Here is a 14,049-nt window from a genome sequence, read left to right on the forward strand (position 1 = left end):
CTCTTTCCACTTTAGCATGCCTGGAGATAATTATTATTTCTCTTCTCATCTCCTCCTCCCATCATGCCTGCTGTTGCTTGCAAAGGCTCATCAGAAAATCTAAGCATTGACTTTCACTGGGATCTGACATGTCTTCCAGCAAGATGCTAAAACCTGCAGATTAGTACCTTTATGGCAGCTAGTGCATAACATAGGAGATAAAAGCTGAGTTTATACAATGTTTAAATTCATCTGGTGCTAGACAGTAACCAGATGGGCCGTAACATGTAGATACACTTAAACAATCACCAACCTTAATTACTGAAATCTTGGTGATGATAACTTTGTCCGCACCCTTTATCAGGTCAAGGGATGTGGGGCGTAATTGCACATTATGATCTTGGTGACTCTTCCAGTATTGTATCACTTTGCCTGTGTGGATTATGAAGAGAATTTTGGAAGAATGTATCCAAATTGAGGGGCACCAAGATAAGAATTGTCCTTATAAAAAAATTCAGTCAGTAATTTTTGGGATAATTTTTGTAAAGGTATTGAAAATAAGGACATTAGACATGAGCTAAATAATTTACATTCTCATACACAATAAAACTTAATGCCAGTGTATGCTTGAAATGCTAAGTGATCCTATAACTGAATTTGCTTCAAACCAAAATAGTCGTGCAAGTTTGGATTCTGTACATTTTTCTCTTCATTTTGTAAAGCTATTTTCATGAGACATTTGATGTACTAAAAATGTTGCTAAAGCACTGTAGTTCTATGGAACTGTCTTGGGTGGCACTAAGGACATTGAGGGTTTTTTTGCACTAAATCTGTGGTTATTGATTTTTAAAATTTTTGTTCATTACATATTATCTATGTGTATTTTGCTTACAGGCCTTTATGCTGTTGCAAGTAAGGATTTCATAGTTCTGTTGTAGGTACATATGACAATTAAACACTCTTGACTTTTAACTCACTTGACTAGATAAAGAAAAAATAGTTTTATACAATTCTTGCTACACATTTAAGAAAATAGAAACTCCTGTTTCTATTTTAGAATTATACTAAACCTAGAATTATACTAAACCTATGTACTTCTTAAGAAATGAACCAGATATTGCAAGTTTACATCAACAGTTCTGAATGAAGTTACCAGACGTTATCTGTATGAAAGCCAACTGGTCTGAGATATCCCTGCATAGGTAACCCATCTTATCAGTATTATTAGCTTGAGGTTTGCCAAAGTTATCTGGCTAATAAACTCCCTTGTCCATGGTTTATGATAGATAACCTATCCCATGGTGATGAGGAGATTTAGAATTTACAAAGAATTGCTATCTGTTTAGAGTTCAAATTAATTCTAAATGTAATCTAACAAAACTAGAGATGGAAATATGTAAGGTTATCAGAGCCTGAACTAAAATATGAGTTTCTCCTAGCTTTAACATGAAAATATTCTTCACCTTTTAATGTGTTTGTATTTATTATTGGGAATATTCAAGAAAATGTAATTTGATTCAATAAAGTCCTTTAAACTTTTTACCTTTGGTCTCAATTTTTTACTAACATTGGAAAATGGTGTATTAAATGTCACTTTATATCTGTTCCAGTGACTGTCCTGCAACTGTTTTGAAATACTGGATGAAATTACTCAGCCAGCAGCAACGAATTGTCAGAAACATCATCATGGCCCTGAGCATGAGTTACTGAAGACAGAGAACATAAAGTCAACTCATAATCCAATCTTATGCCAATGTATTACTTTAAACTTAATTAATCTTGGCAGCATGGAGGCTGATTTTCCTCTCTAATTTCCTTTCGTTATGAAATATTTATGCTTTTCAGGGCATAGTCAGACATTTTCACAATATTGTGATAGCAAACAAATGAAAAGAATGACTATATTTCTAATAAAAACTGAAAATATAAATATTTTTCTCATCAAAGATTCCTAATCTCAAATCCTTTTTTCCCATTGAATGCTATGGTAGATCTTTGTAAAGCACACAATTCAATCACAAAATCAGAAAAAATGCTTTATTATAGTATGAGAATAGCAAGGATGCCAGATAATGAAGACTTAGAATGCGACATCTATTATAAAGTCCAATGAAAGCAATTAGAGAAAGCAATTCATGAAAAATAGCGATTTTTAAAAGAAGTTAATAAGGAATTAAATTAATGCTGGAAATATTCAATAAGTCAGACAGGATAAATGTTAAGAGGGTTAACTTCTCTGGACAATCAGTCTTGATCACAACTAGTGATTATTAACTCAGTAATGTGCATAAGTAATAATAATGGGTATTGGAGATAACATGTTGTGCTTTGTATAACTAAAGTTTTTCTGATATTTGAATGTAAACTGTATTTATTTGTTTGCATTAAGCACACCCTCTTGGAATTGGTAATCAAAATTCATGATCTCCCATTCCCTAAAACTGTAGAGGATGAATTGACAGTTTCTGTGTGATATTGCATCCATCACAAAGTTGGGCAGGATGTTACTATAGGTGATTATGCTAGCATGTCTGACCTTTTCCATGCATCTGACATGCATGAATTGAGATCACCATTTGTGTATTTCTGGCCATCCTGCCACATACTAGAGCTTGAAGGTGGAATCTATCAGCACCATGGAACATTGTCATGGTCATTGCTGGTGATTCAGACTGTGCTCTTCAACTAACACCAAAGAGAGAAAAAGTAATTGGTACAAAAATACAATGATTTATTCCATGAGAGAGGATGGTTAATTAAGTTGCTAAGTCTAAATATTGGATATTGATGTAGAACAAAGCTGCTGAATAAATTAACAAGCTAATATAAATCAACAAGCCAAACTCACTTTAGAGCTTTGATACATTAGTGCCTTTTCATACCTCATGAGTCAAATATTTCAACTTAACGCAAAGGTAAGTGGTAGAAGTTGAAGTTAAAGTGCCATTAAGTTCTCTTTATGACTGGGAGGGTTCGACAGCTGTGCGATCATACAAATGCAATGGGTTTTATAAGCAGGAAGCCAAATGTAGAAATATTAACAACTAATACATTTTCAACAACTGTTTTCAGCTAAAACTATTTGAATGATCTTAATGTAACGTGTGAAGTATTATTATTGAGTGTCTGCTGAATTTTGAAAAGGTGTCCTTTAACAAAGGCAAGTGGAGAGTGGGAGTGGTTTAGGTTATTCATTTGGCTTAATGCCAACACCTGTATTAATATGCATATGAAACCATGACTTTAGTTATTGGGATCAATACCTGCGCAAACTGGAAGTGCACTGTTTCCTTGTTAAATATATGCTTTATCCAAATATTCCATGGATATAATGTGCAGCAATTTTCATCCCAGTGCTTTGGTCTTTAACTTTCAATAAGTGCAATGAAAAATTACAAGAACAGGTTTTGCCCCCATCATCTTGCTTCATGATTATTAAGTTAATTAGTCTTTAATGACTACAAGTTACCATTACTGCTGGCTGCTAATATAGTATGGAAATTATAAACTGGCAGTATGCCCTATCCTCCAAAAAAACAATAACCGCTGGAGCTAAATCTATTCAAGTGCTAATGCCATTAGGAATACCTAGTTCAAGGTCAGTAAACCATTTTCATAAGTTTTCCAGAATGCTAATGAGACTCAAGGAACGAGTCATTTGCCAGCTAGGGACACATACAATGAACAAAATTATTTTTAAAAATTCTAATTAAAAGACCATTCTTTTCCTTTGACGATAATTCTTTCAGTTTACCATTTTTTGCATTACATTTTCAAAGGGAGACTGGGTGGATTAGCTGATGGAATGAACCAGTGAATTTCAAATCTGTTTACAATTTCAGTGTCAAAATTATATATCGAACCACTAACGACGACTGCATTTGCATGTTTAATTTAGCCATTAATTGGTAGAAACTATTTGTCAAAGATGAATTAAATAATTAACCTAAACAATAGGACACAATCTTAATAATCATTTAAACCCTACATTTTAAATAAATGTTACCATTAAATTAGTTTTAATTATAATATATTTATTTACATTGATGCATTCACTACATTAATGTGAAACACAGTAGGGATAACTATATAAATGGACTGTAATTAATATTTGAAAAAATATATATAATAATACATGTACTTTGAAAACACAGAAACCTTTGAAATGTAACATTTTGAATGAAAGTAAGGGAAAAGTAATTTTAGGATCACTTTTAAAGGAAAAATATTCTTGGATCTTATTTTGAATTAAGCAGTATTTCAAAATATCTTTTATTTTAACATTGCAAATATCCTTGCAGGGAGGTTTGCCTGTGTTACTCATGTGGGTTTAATGTAATCTGGCAGGGCATTAAACTTGTGGGAACCAAAGTAGTAGTGTGTCAGATGAGAACGATGAAGCAAATATGGAGATTAAAATAAAAAAGTCCAGTGTGCAGTCAGGGACAGGACAGGGAGCAACACAGGCTAAACTGCATTTACTTTAACACAAGAAGCCGCATAGGTAGGCAGATGAACTCAGGGCAAGGGATTGTGTTGTTATAGCTATTATAGAAACATAATCGAGGGAGAGGCAGGACTAGCAACACAGTGTTCTGAGGCATTGATGTTCTGGCATGACAGGTGGAGGTAAGAGAGAAGTGGGAGACCATCATGACAGAACTCAGAGAAGATATTCCAGGGGGTATTTCTGGCAAAGCCATATCAGTAGCTTAGAAATAAAAATGAGGGATCATTTTGATGGGATTATACTATAGGCTCCCCATTAGATAGTAAGAATTAAAAGAGTATAATAGGGAAATCATAGATTGTGTAGAGATAATAGGGTTTTAATAGAAGGTGATTTTAACTAACTGGAATTTCCTTAGTCCTAAGCAATCCGATGGAGCAGAATTGGTTGAGCTTCCAGGAAAGTTTTATTTTAGTTTTAGCTTAGAGATATAGCATGGAAACAAGCCCTTCAGCCAACCAAGTCCACGCTGACCATCGATCATTCATTCACACTAGTTCAATGTTATCCCACTTTCTTATCCACTCCTTACACACTAGCAGTTAAATTACAGAGGCCAATTAACCTGCAACCCGCATGTCTTTGAGATTTAGAGGGACCTGGAGCTCACAAAGGAAACTGATGTGGTTGCAGGGAAAACATGCAAACTTCACACAGAAGTTGTTTCTCCACACTGAAGATGTTTCTCCACACTGAGGTCAGGATTAAACTTTTTTTCTGAAGCAAAATGTAGATGTTCCAACATGAGAAGTGTCTACACTCAACTTCCTCCTAGGAAATGAGGCTGCACAACTGATCTATATGTTGGTGGAGGAGTACTCTCTGACCAATAACCATAATTCTGATGTTTCAAGATAGTCATGGAAAATTATAGGATTGGCCCTCAAGCTAAACTCCTAAATTGGCAGATAGGTTAGTGGGTCCACTGATGTTTATCACATATATATTAACAATGTGGAAGATAATGTATTTCATATCATATCATATATATACAGCCGGAAACAGGCCTTTTCGGCCCACCAAGTCCGTGCCGCCCAGCGATCCCCGTACATTAACACTATCCTACACCCACTAGGGACAATTTTTTTTTTTTTTTACATTTACCCAGCCAATTAACCTACATACCTGTACGTCTTTGGAGTGTGGGAGGAAACCGAAGATCTCGGAGAAAACCCACGCAGGTCACGGGGAGAACGTACAAACTCCTTACAGTGCAGCACCCGTAGTCAGGATCGAACCTGAGTCTCCGGCGCTGCATTCGCTGTAAAGCTGTAAAGCAGCAACTCTACCGCTGCGCTACCGTGCCGCCCTATTTGAAATGGCTAGTAGGTTTGTGGATGACACCAACATTTGTGGTATTGTGGACAGTGAAGAAAGTTATTTAAGGTAACAGCAGGATCTAAATCAACTGGGAGAGTGGGCCAAAAAATTGCAGATGGAATTTAACTTGGACAAGTGCAAAGTAATTATTTTGGGGCAGTTAAGCTGAAGTAAGACATATGCAATGGATGGCAGGAACCAGGGCGTGTTGTTTGGGGGTGTAGGGGTACGTACACATTTCCCTGAGAATGGTTACACAGGTAGACAGTGTAAGATTTGAGAAGTTTTCCTTCATTCTGCAAAACAACAAAACTAAAGAGCTGCAGTTTGGACATTTTAAACGGGAGACTGGGGCTGATAGCGGAGAAAGGCTGCGGTCAGTTTACCAAGGGATGTCACAATCAGTGGGTCCTAAGATGGTCGCGGGACCTCGTGACCAGCCACAAAAGCAAAAACCTTACAGCCCAGTCTCTAGGTTTCTGCAAAGCCACGGCCAGAACAATGGATGGATATTGGCCGTGCAGAAACCTGCGAAACCAGGTCGAAGTCCAGACACTGGGGCGCTGACATCCACATACTCACAATGCCCCAAGCCGACCTACACATTTAATCTCGTTAAGGGGGCACAATAGCCCATAGAAACCTACCTGGCAGGAGATGGGAAACCAGTTAAACCCATCACCTCTCAACGAGAAACAGATTAACAGACCGTCTGGCCATCACCGGTACCCCCGGACATAACGCAGATCAAAGAGAAATCACAAATACCCATCTTTGAAACAAAGAGATCCTGAGATCTGGCGGGAGATAGGACGAGTCAGAATAGTATAACTGGCCACGACTTTTGGGTTTTAAACTCATGCAAGGAACGCAAGCCAGGAGGGAGAAGAAACTCATGCAAGACAGAAGTCAGAGGAGGCAACAAACGGCACGGAGAACGGAGACTCACCGAGAAGAACAGAAGGAAGAAACTCACGGAACAAGCACGATCCTCACGGAAAACAGCGGAGAAGCAGCACGAACAGCCAGTAACCCCAGTAATAGCCCCATGGTGAGCATGTACCCCGATCCTGCACATCCTGGACATAGTTTAGTGTAGAGGGGAGGGTGGTTTAATTAACGTGGGTGTATAAGTAAATATGTGTTGGCCAATTTTGCGATGTGTCGTACGTTCCCCATCTTACAGTCATGTATATGTCTTGTAGAACTACGTTTTAGAATTCGGAGTCAAAGGTATTCATGTATATGTCTTGTAGAACTGTATGTTTTATGATTCATAGTCAAAAGTATTCATGTATATGTCTTGTAGAACTGTGCATTTTATGATTCATAGTCAAAAGTATTCATGTAATTCGGTATGTGTCTTATAGATATGTCCTATAGAACTGTGAAGAGCATTCATGTACAATAGTCCCAAGCGCTCAATAAAAGTATTTTCCATTTAAACCCTGGTCTTCAAATCTGGTCTGGTTGAGTTTTTCTGCACTATCAACGCTCCTGCATCTAAGTCCAGTGTCTAGAACCGTAGGGGGTGAGTGGGTCGAACCACTCACGGGGAACCAGTGTGCGCGGCCTGGTCAAGGGATCAGAGCAAGGCACGGGGACCTTAGGTCGGGCGAAAGCTCGGCGCAGGAAACCCCTTACAACAGAACGGTGAAGAAGAAAGCGTATTGCATCCTTGCCTTCATTAGCCATACAAAGGTTGGGGCAGCATGTTAATGTTGTACAAAACTTTGGTTAGACCGCAGTTGGAATATTGTGTGTAATTATGTTCAGCACACTACTGGAAAGATGTGATTAAGGGTGCAGAAACGATTCACAAGAATTTTGCCTGGATTGGAGAGTTTGAGGTATGAGGAGAGACCGAATAGACTGGATTGATTTCCCTGTATGTGAGATGTGATAAAACAGAGGTATATAAAACTGTGAAGCATAAATAGGACAGAGCCACAAGTGTCTGCAGATGCTGGGATCTTGAGCAATAAACAAAGTGTTGGAGGAATACAGCAAGCCACGTAGCATCTGTGGAAAGAAATGTTTCGGATCGGGACCCAGGGGATTACCTGTCCTTTTTCCCTCCAAAAATGCTGCCGGGCATGCTGAGTTCCTTACGCACATAGATATGGTAGAGTCTGTTTCCCCATGGTAGGAATATCTAAAACCACAGGGCATAGTTTTAAGATGAGAGGTGAGGAGGTTTAAAGGGAATCCGAGCTGTGAACTTTTGCACAAAACGTAGTTAGTATGTGGAATGAGCAGTCAGAGGAGATGGCAGAGGCAGGAACAGCAACTACATTTAAGTGTCATCTGGACACTTAAAGAGATACAGCATGGAGTTGTGCATTGGGAAAATAGGATTAATGTGGACAAGTGGGATTAATATTAATTGTCATGATAGTTGGTATCGATGCGGTGGGCCGAAAGGCTGCTTCTGTGATGTACAACTCTATGACTGCATGACTAAATTTTCAACAGGTTCAAACTGTTAAGACTGGCATTGAACTTTAAATTGGTGGTTTATACATAGTTTTGTGATTTTCAAAGTAAAAACAAAAAAAATCCTGGATGAACTCAGCAGAACCAGCAACATCTGTGAAGAGATTAAAATATAGAATGCTTTAGGTCAATGATCTTTCATAAGAACTGAAAAAAAAGAGAAAATAAGCATGTTTTAATTTTTGTAGATGAGGGAGGGGGCGGGGTGGGGGGGGGGGATGGAGAAAAGAAAGGGAATGTCTATGATTGGGTGGACACAAAGATAACGTAGATGGCACAAATCTGTTGGAAAAATCTATGGGCAGTGAATGTTTTTTTGTAAATTAAACATCTGTTTAAGGAGATGCAAATTGAGGGAGATTAATCTTCGAGGATAGAAGAGGTGGTAAAAAAACAAGCAATGGTAGAATTGTGAGATACTGAACACAGCTTTTCCTAGAATCTGTAATCAAGGGGAATGTTAGAAATTCTTTGCAGTTCAGGTCATGTCTGCAGAGATAGAAAAAACTGAATTAGCACAACTTATTGGTGACCTTACATTAGAACTGGCCGGTCTGGTCATATGGTAAAAGTTTTTAAATTCACTATTGAGTCCTAAGAACTGCAATCTGCCTAAATGGAAGAGGAAGTGCTGGTCCTCGAGCCCACCAGCAACATTTGGGTCATCTGGATTTTCTTTGTCATCTCTATCATTGATGTTCCCTATTTTGCCTTCCACACCTGCCACTTCTCAACAAATAACAATCCGCCTTTTTCTCACTTTTCCAGTTCTGTTGAAAAATCAGTGACCTGAAATGTTAAATCTATTTCTCTCTTCACAGATGCTACCTGACCAGATGAGAATGTGCAACATTTCTGTTTTCTGTTTTTACTTCAGAGTTCCAGCATCTGTAGTTAATTTTGCTGTTTGCAGTTTCCAATTTTGTTAAATAGGAAAAAAATGCATTAAGGATTGGGGAACTTCAATTACTGGAGGAAATATAGACCTAAAGAAGTTAATAATGCAATTTCTGATCAATAAGTCTGAAAATTTATATCAGTTTCCCAATTAAACCATATAAAGAATAATGACAAAATTCCAATTACATAATGTGATGAAAATAAACAGATTAATCATAGAAAATGTATTACCCAGGATTTAATCTTGAATAAAAACTGCAATCTTCTGTCTGAATTTGAATTGAAGAATTTTGGCATTATATTTTGTGGCAAAATGCCAAACACGATTCGTTTTGCAGATTTCCAGTAGTGTTACTTTTTTTCTTACTCCATACATAAATGTCTGTTCATAAGACTCATGAATTAACATTTAGTATAAAAATGAATATTATAAATGGCTGAGAAAACGCTTTTTTTTAGTATTGTTGCTTTTAGTAATAGAGGCTTTTAAATTTTGCGACAGTTTTTCTAAATTTCGATTCAGATGGTTTGATGAGTAGAAACTTCAGTTGGTGTCATGTTCAGTTTCCTTAGTCGAGATAAAGAAAGCATGCATTCCATGTTGCATTTTATGTTATCATGAATTGATAATTTATATCAAATTTAATTCTAGAGATTAGCAGTTAATGAGTATTTTCTATTTTAATCCTTTTATATATAAACCAAAAAAAAGCCATTGCAAGTGCAGCATGAATTCTAAGTTGAGAAGGGAGAGATTTAAAGAAGATCTGGGGCTTGGTTTTACATGCCAAGGGTGATGAATGTTTGGAAAAGGCTGTCAGAGAGGATTGTGGAGACAGATACTATTACTATATTTAAAAGGCATAAGGCCAGGTACTTGGATAGGAAAAGAGAAGAGGAATAGGAAATTAATGCAGGCAAATCGGATTAGTATAGATAGGCATGATGTAAGGCTGTAAGGGCCTGTTTCTATGCCGTATGTTTCTATGATTCTATGATTGTTAAATTAAACAGTTAAAGTTGATTTTTGAATTAAAGTCAGATGACGGAACCATTGAAAAAGCACTACAGTGTTTTTGATTTTGCTGTTTAATTAAAAATGGGTTAATTTGCATCGCAGTAAACATTTGCTGGGGATGTGATCCAGAAACATCACTGAACATTGAAAATCATGAACACTATTAATTTGTCACTGATTGCAGGAGATGACTTTGCAGGTGGAGTTTGTAGTGTTTATTTGATGGGGAATTTGCCCTGAATTCGCTCATAGAAGTAGATCACTTGAACACTGATAGAGGCACCAAATCTGGGCTATTAGTGGGACATCTAACACTTGGCCAACAGTGGAATAACTTGTTGGGGAAGGGTTAGGCTGTTTGCCACCGTGTGCAAAAACTTTGCATTGTTAAAAATAAAGGAGAAACTCCAGCGTAAATCATCTGATGGGTCAAATGACTAATTTCCTCATTAGCAAAAGTATCAATAGTTTAAGTATTTTATCATGCTATACTAGGGGGCTTTAAGGACTATAAGATGCAACTGTTGGTAGATGGGTGCTGTACTGGAGGGTTTCAATAACTAATTTATGAAACTGTAAAAAGATAAAAGCAAAAGTTAAAAGTTTACTGCATTGAATGAATTAGTGTGATAAACAGCATGCAAATGTACTGTTTGCATTCATTTCGAGAGGACGAGAATATACAATCAGCCATGTAATGCTGAGGCACTGGTCAGAACACATTTGGAGTATTGTGAGTGGTTTTGGGCCCGATATCAGAGGAGGGACGTGCTGGTGTTGGAGAGGGTCCAGGGGAGGTTAATGAGGATGATCCCGGAGATGATTGGGTTAATGTATGGTGAGAGTTTGATGGCTCTGGGCCTGTACTCGCTGGAGTTTAGAAGGATGAGGGGGATCTCATTGAAACTTACCGTATAGTAAAAGGCCCGGATAGAGTGGATGTGGAGAGGATGTTTCAACTAGTGGCAGAGTCTAAGACCAGAGGGCACAGCCTCAGAATAAAAGGACAGACCTTTAGAAAGGAGATGAGGAGGAATGTCTTTAGCCAGAGGGTGGTGAATCTGTGGAATTCATTGCACGGCTGTGGAGTCAAGGTATTTTTAAAGCGGAGATTGATAGGTTCTTGATTAGTAAGGGTGTCAAAGGTTACGGGAAGTAGGTAGGAGAATGGGGTTGAGAGGAAAAGATAGATCAGCCATGATCGAACCAAACTCGATGGGCCTGATGGCCTAATTTTGACTTATGAACATGATCATTAAGAATATATTCATATAAATGGCATGAACATAAATAGACATTTAAAATTATATCAAATATATCGATTCTTGTCGTGTTTAGAAATCCGCAATGTCTTTAATTTAGTATAGATGTGTGGATGATTTACAGATTATTTACATTTAATGGATAACAGGTGGCAATGCCATAATCTTATTAAGTGATTTCAAAACAGATTGCAAATAACTGGCTGGATTAATAGAATGAAGAATACTTTACTTCTGGATCACATGATTTCATCAGTGTATTAAGATGGTTTACAGCCACAATGACAATTCGGGAAATTCAACTTTAGTGCTGCAGGGTCAAACAGCTCACCAGAAAAGAGCATCATGCACTGTTTAAATCAAACCCTACTCAAATGGGCATGGTACAGGGTCAGGGAAGCTACATGCCAAGAGGCGATTTCACAGCAAGTTGTTCACATCAGAAGCACTGTAAGTGATGTGTCTGGAAGCAGAGCAGCAGAGCTGAGAACAACCTGGGTGTGAGTCACAGAGTATTAGAGAAAGCTCTCTCCACCGGGAATGAGGACTTTGATTGCTTTTGACTCATGTCATCTCTTGGGCCATCAAATACAAAACATAACCGAGAACCAAACAACTAGAAATGAGCTCCTCGGCCATACGATTCACTGGGAACGATCTTTTAATAGCTTATTTTTATTTGTTCTCCATATTAAGTAATTATTTGTAATTTAATTTTAATATGATAAAGGTTTGGACATTAAAAGATTTCAATATCATTGTTTTTGAACATTGTTTTAATACGAGCAGTATTTTTTCATTCGAACTCTACCAAAAATGCTTAATAAATTGATTCTTGGTAATATTAATAAATTGCTTAATTAAATTTCATTTTTGTGGTTACGGGACAATTTTACTTCAGTAGCATCAGATGGTTATTACTCTAACTTCATCAAGCCTTTCAATCTACACGGTATTCATTCATACAATAGAACAAACTGATAATTATGAGACATAGGTTGAGGGTCAAAGTAATTTTTTTTCAATGTATGATGATTCCCAGGAGGAGGTTAGAACATCCCTATAGATTCTTCAATAAATATGAAAAAGCTCTTTGTTGATCGTGAAACTTCTTTACTTATTACCTAATGTTTAATATTTTCACTTTTATATTTAAATATAATATTTGTGAATTTGTAGGAGTTTGTTTTTCACGTATTATACCTTAGTTGATACCAAGGTACAAGGGAAAAGATGGTAAAAGAAGATAAGGGACACAAACTCAACGGGTCAGGCAGCATCTCTGGAGAACATGGATAGGTAAAGTTTCAGGTGGAGACACTTCCATAGACTAATTGTAGGGAGGGATAAGAAATTTGGAAAAGGGGAGAGGCAGGACAAAGCGTGGCAGGTAATAGGTCGTCATCTGCGAGGCAGGTGGGTTTGATAGTCAGATGGTTGGAACAAAAGCCAGATATAAGAAAGAATGGTGTGAAACAGGTTTGAAGAGTTGCAGATTATAAAGCCAGACGGAGAAAAGTGGAGGGGGGGAGACGAATGGAGGGGAGAAATGGGTGGGAGTCCAAGTGGGGCACCGGAGAGTGAAGGGGGAAGGGGACAAAGAGGGGGGTTGTGGGGTAGAAAGGGGGAGTTGATGGAGGGTATTAATACACAAGAAGATAGCTTGTGCATTATATTGCATACCCCAGGCTTTGCCTTCTGTCAAAACCTGTTCCAGGGCAGAACATTCACACAATTGCCACAATGCCTCGTCTTTATTTGTGTGCAGCAATTCTGTGTAGCCAGCTAAGAACCAAAGTTCTATAAAGCTGCAACATGACTTCCTATTTCTTAAACTCAAGGCCTGACCAATGAAGGCAAGCATACCATATCCCTTCTTTACCATTCTATCTGCTTGTGCTGTTATTTTCAGGGAGCTTTGACTTTAGACCCCAAGATCACGTGTTAATTAATGCTGTTAAGGTTCTTGGAATTAACTGTATATTTTTCTCTGACATTTGACCTTCCAAAGTACAACACCTGTCACTTGATCAGATTAAACTTCATCTGCCATTTCTCTACCCATATCTGCAACTGATCTATATTGTGCTGTATTCTTTTAATACTTTCTTCACTATCCCCAACTCCACCAAGTTTTATCACCTGTAAGCGTACTAACCGAGCCATCTACACATTCAGCCAAGTCACTTATATATACAAATCACAAGTAACAGCTGTTTCAGCATAAATCCTGTAGAACACCACAGGATTGTAGGCCTCTAGCCAAAATAATATCTTCCACCACAACCCTATGTCTTCAACGGTTAAGCCAGTTCTGATTCCAATTTACCTGGCCTCTGTGGATTCCATTCATCAGAATCTGCCTACCTAGAGGCACCTTGACAAATGCCCTACTAAAATCCATGTAATCAACATCCACTTGCCCAACTCTCATCAATCACCTTTGGCATCTCCTCAAAAAACTCAGTCAAGTAGTAAGAAATTATCTGCTACAGATAAAGCCATTGGGGTCATCCATAATTAGCAAATTCTCTTCCAAATGTAAGTGAATCCTATTCCGGAGT

Source organism: Rhinoraja longicauda, chromosome 10 (assembly GCF_053455715.1).
Source record: "Rhinoraja longicauda isolate Sanriku21f chromosome 10, sRhiLon1.1, whole genome shotgun sequence".
NCBI classification, from domain to species: domain Eukaryota; kingdom Metazoa; phylum Chordata; class Chondrichthyes; order Rajiformes; family Arhynchobatidae; genus Rhinoraja; species Rhinoraja longicauda.